Genomic DNA, 10,201 nt, shown 5'->3' on the forward strand with positions numbered 1-10,201 from the left:
ATATTTGCTCTCATATGGACATGTGATTGATTTGACAAAGCTGACCCTTGTATTTCGGGAGACTTGGATGCTTCTGCATCTAATTTCGATACGATACTCGACATCATCATATAAATTGCATGGATTGTGTGTCAAAGTTTGCTTTATAAACGACGTAAGAAACGAGACTGTAGATTCTATAGGTCACGATATATTTACTCTCATATGGACATGTGATTGATTTGACAAAGCTGACCCTTGTATTTCGTGAGATTTGGATGCTTCTGCATCTAATTTCGATACGGAACTCGATATCATCATATAAATTGCACGGATTCTGTGTCAAAGTTTGCTTAACAAACGACGTAAGAAACTAGACTGTGGATGCTATAGGTCACGATATATTTGCTCTCATATGGACATGTGATTGATTTGACAAAGCTGACCCTTGTATTTCATGAGATTTGGATGCTTCTGCATCTAATTTCGATACGGAACTCGATATCATCATATAAATTGCATGGATTGTGTGTCAAAGTTTGCTTAACAAACGACGTAAGAAACGAGACTGTAGATTCTATAGGTCACGATATATTTACTCTCATATGGACATGTGATTGATTTGACAAAGCTGACCCTTGTATTTCGTGAGATTTGGATGCTTCTGCATCTAATTTCGATACGGAACTCGATATCATCATATAAATTGCATGGATTGTGTGTCAAAGTTTGCTTAACAAACGACGTAAGAAACGAGACTGTAGATTCTTTAGCTGACGATATATTTGCTCTCATATGGACATGTGATTGATTTGACAAAGCTGACCCTTGTATTTCGTGAGATTTGGATGCTTCTGCATCTAATTTCGATACGGAACTCGATATCATCATATAAATTGCATGGATTGTGTGTCAAAGTTTGTTTAACAAACGACGTAAGAAACGAGACTATAGATTCTTTAGGTCACGATATATTTACTCTCATATGGGCATGTGATTGATTTGACAATGCTGGCCCTTGTATTTCGGGAGACTTGGATGCTTCTGCATCTAATTTCGATACGGAACTCGATATCATCGTATAAATTGCATGGATTGTGTGTCAAAGTTTGCTTAACAAACGACGTAAGAAACGAGACTGTAGATTCTTTAGGTCACGATATATTTGCTCTCATATGGACATGTGATTGATTTGACAAAGCTGACCCTTGTATTTCGGGAGACTTGGATGCTTCTGCATCTAATTTCGATACGGAACTCGACATCATCATATAAATTGCATGGATTGTGTGTCAAAGTTTGCTTAACAAACGACGTAAGAAACGAGACTGTAGATTCTATAGGTCACGATATATTTGCTCTCATATGGACATGTGATTGATTTGACAAAGCTGACCCTTGTATTTCGTTAGACTTGGATGCTTCTGCATCTAATTTCGATACGGAACTCGACATCATCATATAAATTGCATGAATTGTGTGTCAAAGTTTGCTTAACAAACGACGTAAAAAACGAGACTGTAGATTCTTTAGCTGACGATATATTTGCTCTCATATGGACATGTGATTGATTTGACAAAGCTGACCCTTGTATTTCGTAAGACTTTGATGCTTCTGCATCTAATTTCGATACGGAACACGATATCATCAAATAAATTGCATGGATTGTGTGTCATAGTTTGCTTAACAAACTACGTAAGAAACGAGACTGTAGATTCTATAGGTCACGATATATTTGCTCTCATATGGACATGTGATTGATTTGACAAAGTTGACCCTTGTATTTCGTGAGACTTGGATGCTTCTGCATCTAATTTCGATACGGAACACGATATCATCATATAAATTGCATGGATTGTGTGTCAAAGTTTGCTTAACAAACGACGTAAGAAACGGGACTGTAGATTCTATAGGTCACGATATATTTGCTCTCATATGGACATGTGATTGATTTGACAAAGCTGACCCTTGTATTTCGTAAGACTAGGATGCTTCTGCATCTAATTTCGATACGGAACTCGACATCATCATATAAATTGCATGGATTGTGTGTCAAAGTTTGCTTAACAAACGACGTAAGGAACGAGACTGTAGATTCTATAGGTCACGATATATTTACTCTCATATGGACATGTGATTGATTTGACAAAGCTGACCCTTGTATTTCGTGAGACTTGGATGCTTCTGCATCTAATTTCGATACGGAACTCGATATCATCATATAAATTGCATGGATTGTGTGTCAAAGTTTGCTTAACAAACGACGTAAGAAACGAGACTGTAGATTCTTTAGCTGACGATATATTTGCTCTCATATGGACATGTGATTGATTTGACAAAGCTGACCCTTGTATTTCGTGAGACTTGGATGCTTCTGCATTTAATTTCGATACGGAACTCGATGTCATCATATAAATTGCATGGATTGTGTGTCAAAGTTTGCTTAACAAACGACGTAAGAAACGAGACTGTAGATTCTATAGGTCACGATATATTTGCTCTCATATGGACATGTGATTGATTTGACAAAGCTGACCCTTGTATTTCGTGAGACTTGGATGCTTCTGCATCTAATTTCGATACGGAACACGATATCATCATATAAATTGCATGGATTGTGTGTCAAAGTTTGCTTAACAAACGTCGTAAGAAACGAGACTGTAGATTCTATAGGTCACGATATATTTGCTCTCATATGGACATGTGATTGATTTGACAAAGCTGACCCTTGTATTTCGTGAGACTTGGATGCTTCTGCATCTAATTTCGATACGGAACTCGATATCATCATATAAATTGCATGGATTGTGTGTCAAAGTTTGCTTAACAAACGACGTAAGAAACGAGACTCTAGATTCTATAGGTCACGATATATTTGCTCTCATATGGACATGTGATTGATTTGACAAAGCTGACCCTTTTATTTCGTTAGATTTGGATGCTTCTGCATCTATCTTCGAAACGGAACTCGATATCATCATATAAATTGCATGGATTGTGTGTCAAAGTTTGCTTAACAAACGACGTAAGGAACGAGACTGTAGATTCTATAGGTCACGATATATTTGCTCTCATATGGACATGTGATTTATTTGACAAAGCTGACCCTTGTATTTCGTGAGACTTGGATGCTTCTGCATCTAATTTCGATACGGAACACGACATCATCATATAAATCGCATGGATTGTGTGTCAAAGTTTGCTTAACAAACGACGTAAGAAACGAGACTGTAGATTCTTTAGGTCACGATATATTTGCTCTCATATGGACATGTGATTGATTTGACAAAGCTGACCCTTGTATTTCGGGAGACTTGGATGCTTCTGCATCTAATTTCGATACGAAACTCGACATCATCATATAAATTGCATGGATTGTGTGTCAAAGTTTGCTTAATAAACGACGTAAGAAACGAGACTGTAGATTCTATAGGTCACGATATATTTACTCTCATATGGACATGTGATTGATTTGACAAAGCTGACCCTTGTATTTCGTGAGATTTGGGTGCTTCTGCATCTAATTTCGATACGGAACTCGATATCATCATATAAATTGCATGGATTCTGTGTCAAAGTTTGCTTAACAAACGACGTAAGAAACTAGACTGTAGATTCTATAGGTCACGATATATTTGCTCTCATATGGACATGTGATAGATTTGACAAAGCTGTCCCTTGTATTTCGTGAGATTTGGATGCTTCTGCATCTAATTTCGATACGGAACTCGATATCATCATATAAATTGCATGGATTGTGTGTCAAAGTTTGCTTAACAAACGACGTAAGAAACGAGACTGTAGATTCTATAGGTCACGATATATTTACTCTCATATGGACATGTGATTGATTTGACAAAGCTGACCCTTGTATTTCGTGAGATTTGGATGCTTCTGCATCTAATTTCGATACGGAACTCGATATCATCATATAAATTGCATGGATTGTGTGTCAAAGTTTGCTTAACAAACGACGTAAGAAACGAGACTGTAGATTCTTTAGCTGACGATATATTTGCTCTCATATGGACATGTGATTGATTTGACAAAGCTGACCCTTGTATTTCGTGAGATTTGGATGCTTCTGCATCTAATTTCGATACGGAACTCGATATCATCATATAAATTGCATGGATTGTGTGTTAAAGTTTGTTTAACAAACGACGTAAGAAACGAGACTGTAGATTCTTTAGGTCACGATATATTTACTCTCATATGGGCATGTGATTGATTTGACAATGCTGGCCCTTGTATTTCGGGAGACTTGGATGCTTCTGCATCTAATTTCGATACGGAACTCGATATCATCGTATAAATTGCATGGATTGTGTGTCAAAGTTTGCTTAACAAACGACGTAAGAAACGAGACTGTAGATTCTTTAGGTCACGATATATTTGCTTTCATATGGACATGTGATTGATTTGACAAAGCTGACCCTTGTATTTCGTGAGACTTGGATGCTTCTGCATCTAATTTCGATATGGAACTCGATATCATCATATAAATTGCATGGATTGTGTGTCAAAGTTTGCTTACCAAACGACGTAAGAAACGAGACTGTAGATTCTATAGGTCACGATATATTTACTCTCATATGGACATGTGATTGATTTGACAAAGCTGACCCTTGTATTTCGTAAGACTAGGATGCTTCTGCATCTAATTTCGATACGGAACTCGATATCATCATATAAATTGCATGGATTGTGTGTCAAAGTTTGCTTAACAAACGACGTAAGAAACGAGACTGTAGATTCTTTAGCTGACGATATATTTGCTCTCATATGGACATGTGATTGATTTGACAAAGCTGACCCTTGTATTTCGTGAGACTTGGATGCTTCTGCATCTAATTTCGATACGGAACTCGATATCATCATATAAATTGCATGGATTGTGTGTCAAAGTTTGCTTAACAAACGACGTAAGAAACGAGACTGAAGATTCTATAGGTCACGATATATTTGCTCTCATATGGACATGTGATTGATTTGACAAAGCTGACCCTTGTATTTCGTGAGACTTGGATGCTTCTGCATCTAATTTCGATACGGAACACGATATCATCATATAAATTGCATGGCTTGTGTGTCAAAGTTTGCTTAACAAACGTCGTAAGAAACGAGACTGTAGATTCTATAGGTCACGATATATTTGCTCTCATATGGACATGTGATTGATTTGACAAAGCTGACCCTTGTATGTCGTGAGATTTGGATGCTTCTGCATCTAATTTCGATACGGAACTCGACATCATCATATAAATTGCATGGATTGTGTGTCAAAGTTTGCTTAACAAACGACGTAAGAAACGAGACTGCAGATTCTATAGGTCACGATATATTTGCTCTCATATGGACATGTGATTGATTTGACAAAGCTGACCCTTGTATTTCGTGAGGCTTGGATGCTTCTGCATCTAATTTCGATACGGAACTCGATATCATCATATAAATTGCATGGATTGTGTGTCAAAGTTTGCTTAACAAACAACGTAAGAAACGAGACTGCAGATTCTATAGGTCACGATATATTTGCTCTCATATGGACATGTGATTGATTTGACAAAGCTGACCCTTGTATTTCGTGAGGCTTGGATGCTTCTGCATCTAATTTCGATACGGAACTCGATATCATCATATAAATTGCATGGATTGTGTGTCAAAGTTTGCTTAACAAACAACGTAAGAAACGAGACTGTAGATTCTATAGGTCACGATATATTTGCTCTCATATGGACATGTGATTGATTTGACAAAGCTGACCCTTGTATTTCGTGAGACTTGGATGCTTCTGCATCTAATTTCGATACGGAACACGATATCATCATATAAATTGCACGGATTGTGTGTCAAAGTTTGCTTAACAAACGTCGTAAGAAACGAGACTGTAGATTCTATAGGTCACGATATATTTGCTCTCATATGGACATGTGATTGATTTGACAAAGCTGACCCTTGTATTTCGTGAGACTTGGATGCTTCTGCATCTAATTTCGATACGGAACTCGATATCATCATATAAATTGCATGGATTGTGTGTCAAAGTTTGCTTAACAAACGACGTAAGAAACGAGACTGTAGATTCTATAGGTCACGATATATTTGCTCTCATATGGACATGTGATTGATTTGACAAAGCTGACCCTTGTATTTCGTGAGGCTTGGATGCTTCTGCATCTAATTTCGATACGGAACTCGATATCATCATATAAATTGCATGGATTGTGTGTCAAAGTTTGCTTAACAAACAACGTAAGAAACGAGACTGTAGATTCTATAGGTCACGATATATTTGCTCTCATATGGACATGTGATTGATTTGACAAAGCTGACCCTTGTATTTCGTGAGACTTGGATGCTTCTGCATCTAATTTCGATACGGAAGTCGACATCATCATATAAATTGCATGGATTGTGTGTCAAAGTTTGCTTAACAAATGACGTAAGAAACGAGACTGTAGATTTTATAGGTCACGATATATTTGCTCTCATATGGACATGTGATTGATTTGACAATGCTGACCCTTGTATTTCGGAAGACATGGATGCTTCTGCATCTATCTTCGAAACGAAACTCGACATCATCATATAAATTGCATGGATTGTGTGTCAAAGTTTGCTTAACAAACGACGTAAGAAACGAGACTCTAGATTCTATAGGTCACGATATATTTGCTCTCATATGGACATGTGATTGATTTGACAAAGCTGACCCTTGTATTTCGTGAGACTTGGATGCTTCTGCATCTAATTTCGATACGGAACTCGATATCATCATATAAATTGCATGGATTGTGTGTCAAAGTTTGCTTAACAAACGACGTAAGAAACGAGACTCTAGATTCTATAGGTCACGATATATTTGCTCTCATATGGACATGTGATTGATTTGACAAAGCTGACCCTTTTATTTCGTTAGATTTGGATGCTTCTGCATCTATCTTCGAAACGGAACTCGATATCATCATATAAATTGCATGGATTGTGTGTCAAAGTTTGCTTAACAAACGACGTAAGGAACGAGACTGTAGATTCTATAGGTCACGATATATTTGCTCTCATATGGACATGTGATTTATTTGACAAAGCTGACCCTTGTATTTCGTGAGACTTGGATGCTTCTGCATCTAATTTCGATACGGAACACGACATCATCATATAAATCGCATGGATTGTGTGTCAAAGTTTGCTTAACAAACGACGTAAGAAACGAGACTGTAGATTCTATAGGTCACGATATATTTGCTCTCATATGGACATGTGATTGATTTGACAAAGCTGACCCTTGTATTTCGTAAGACTTGGATGCTTCTGCATCTAATTTCGATACGGAACACGATATCATCATATAAATTGCATGGATTGTGTGTCAAAGTTTGCTTAACAAACGACGTAAGAAACGAGACTGTAGATTCTTTAGGTCACGATATATTTGCTCTCATATGGACATGTGATTGATTTGACAAAGCTGACCCTTGTATTTCGGGAGACTTGGATGCTTCTGCATCTAATTTCGATACGAAACTCGACATCATCATATAAATTGCATGGATTGTGTGTCAAAGTTTGCTTAATAAACGACGTAAGAAACGAGACTGTAGATTCTATAGGTCACGATATATTTACTCTCATATGGACATGTGATTGATTTGACAAAGCTGACCCTTGTATTTCGTGAGATTTGGATGCTTCTGCATCTAATTTCGATACGGAACTCGATATCATCATATAAATTGCATGGATTCTGTGTCAAAGTTTGCTTAACAAACGACGTAAGAAACTAGACTGTAGATTCTATAGGTCACGATATATTTGCTCTCATATGGACATGTGATAGATTTGACAAAGCTGTCCCTTGTATTTCGTGAGATTTGGATGCTTCTGCATCTAATTTCGATACGGAACTCGATATCATCATATAAATTGCATGGATTGTGTGTCAAAGTTTGCTTAACAAACGACGTAAGAAACGAGACTGTAGATTCTATAGGTCACGATATATTTACTCTCATATGGACATGTGATTGATTTGACAAAGCTGACCCTTGTATTTCGTGAGATTTGGATGCTTCTGCATCTAATTTCGATACGGAACTCGATATCATCATATAAATTGCATGGATTGTGTGTCAAAGTTTGCTTAACAAACGACGTAAGAAACGAGACTGTAGATTCTTTAGCTGACGATATATTTGCTCTCATATGGACATGTGATTGATTTGACAAAGCTGACCCTTGTATTTCGTGAGATTTGGATGCTTCTGCATCTAATTTCGATACGGAACTCGATATCATCATATAAATTGCATGGATTGTGTGTCAAAGTTTGTTTAACAAACGACGTAAGAAACGAGACTGTAGATTCTTTAGGTCACGATATATTTACTCTCATATGGGCATGTGATTGATTTGACAATGCTGGCCCTTGTATTTCGGGAGACTTGGATGCTTCTGCATCTAATTTCGATACGGAACTCGATATCATCGTATAAATTGCATGGATTGTGTGTCAAAGTGTGCTTAACAAACGACGTAAGAAACGAGACTGTAGATTCTTTAGGTCACGATATATTTGCTTTCATATGGACATGTGATTGATTTGACAAAGCTGACCCTTGTATTTCGTGAGACTTGGATGCTTCTGCATCTAATTTCGATATGGAACTCGATATCATCATATAAATTGCATGGATTGTGTGTCAAAGTTTGCTTACCAAACGACGTAAGAAACGAGACTGTAGATTCTATAGGTCACGATATATTTACTCTCATATGGACATGTGATTGATTTGACAAAGCTGACCCTTGTATTTCGTAAGACTAGGATGCTTCTGCATCTAATTTCGATACGGAACTCGATATCATCATATAAATTGCATGGATTGTGTGTCAAAGTTTGCTTAACAAACGACGTAAGAAACGAGACTGTAGATTCTTTAGCTGACGATATATTTGCTCTCATATGGACATGTGATTGATTTGACAAAGCTGACCCTTGTATTTCGTGAGACTTGGATGCTTCTGCATCTAATTTCGATACGGAACTCGATATCATCATATAAATTGCATGGATTGTGTGTCAAAGTTTGCTTAACAAACGACGTAAGAAACGAGACTGAAGATTCTATAGGTCACGATATATTTGCTCTCATATGGACATGTGATTGATTTGACAAAGCTGACACTTGTATTTCGTGAGACTTGGATGCTTCTGCATCTAATTTCGATACGGAACACGATATCATCATATAAATTGCATGGATTGTGTGTCAAAGTTTGCTTAACAAACGTCGTAAGAAACGAGACTGTAGATTCTATAGGTCACGATATATTTGCTCTCATATGGACATGTGATTGATTTGACAAAGCTGACCCTTGTATGTCGTGAGATTTAGATGCTTCTGCATCTAATTTCGATACGGAACTCGACATCATCATATAAATTGCATGGATTGTGTGTCAAAGTTTGCTTAACAAACGACGTAAGAAACGAGACTGCAGATTCTATAGGTCACGATATATTTGCTCTCATATGGACATGTGATTGATTTGACAAAGCTGACCCTTGTATTTCGTGAGGCTTGGATGCTTCTGCATCTAATTTCGATACGGAACTCGATATCATCATATAAATTGCATGGATTGTGTGTCAAAGTTTGCTTAACAAACAACGTAAGAAACGAGACTGCAGATTCTATAGGTTACGATATATTTGCTCTCATATGGACATGTGATTGATTTGACAAAGCTGACCCTTGTATTTCGTGAGGCTTGGATGCTTCTGCATCTAATTTCGATACGGAACTCGATATCATCATATAAATTGCATGGATTGTGTGTCAAAGTTTGCTTAACAAACAACGTAAGAAACGAGACTGTAGATTCTATAGGTCACGATATATTTGCTCTCATATGGACATGTGATTGATTTGACAAAGCTGACCCTTGTATTTCGTGAGACTTGGATGCTTCTGCATCTAATTTCGATACGGAACACGATATCATCATATAAATTGCACGGATTGTGTGTCAAAGTTTGCTTAACAAACGTCGTAAGAAACGAGACTGTAGATTCTATAGGTCACGATATATTTGCTCTCATATGGACATGTGATTGATTTGACAAAGCTGACCCTTGTATTTCGTGAGACTTGGATGCTTCTGCATCTAATTTCGATACGGAACTCGATATCATCATATAAATTGCATGGATTGTGTG

This window comes from Musca autumnalis, unplaced genomic scaffold (genome assembly GCF_047663935.1).
Source record: "Musca autumnalis isolate F117 unplaced genomic scaffold, ASM4766393v1 scaffold_226, whole genome shotgun sequence".
In the NCBI taxonomy this organism is placed as follows: Eukaryota; Metazoa; Arthropoda; class Insecta; order Diptera; family Muscidae; genus Musca; species Musca autumnalis.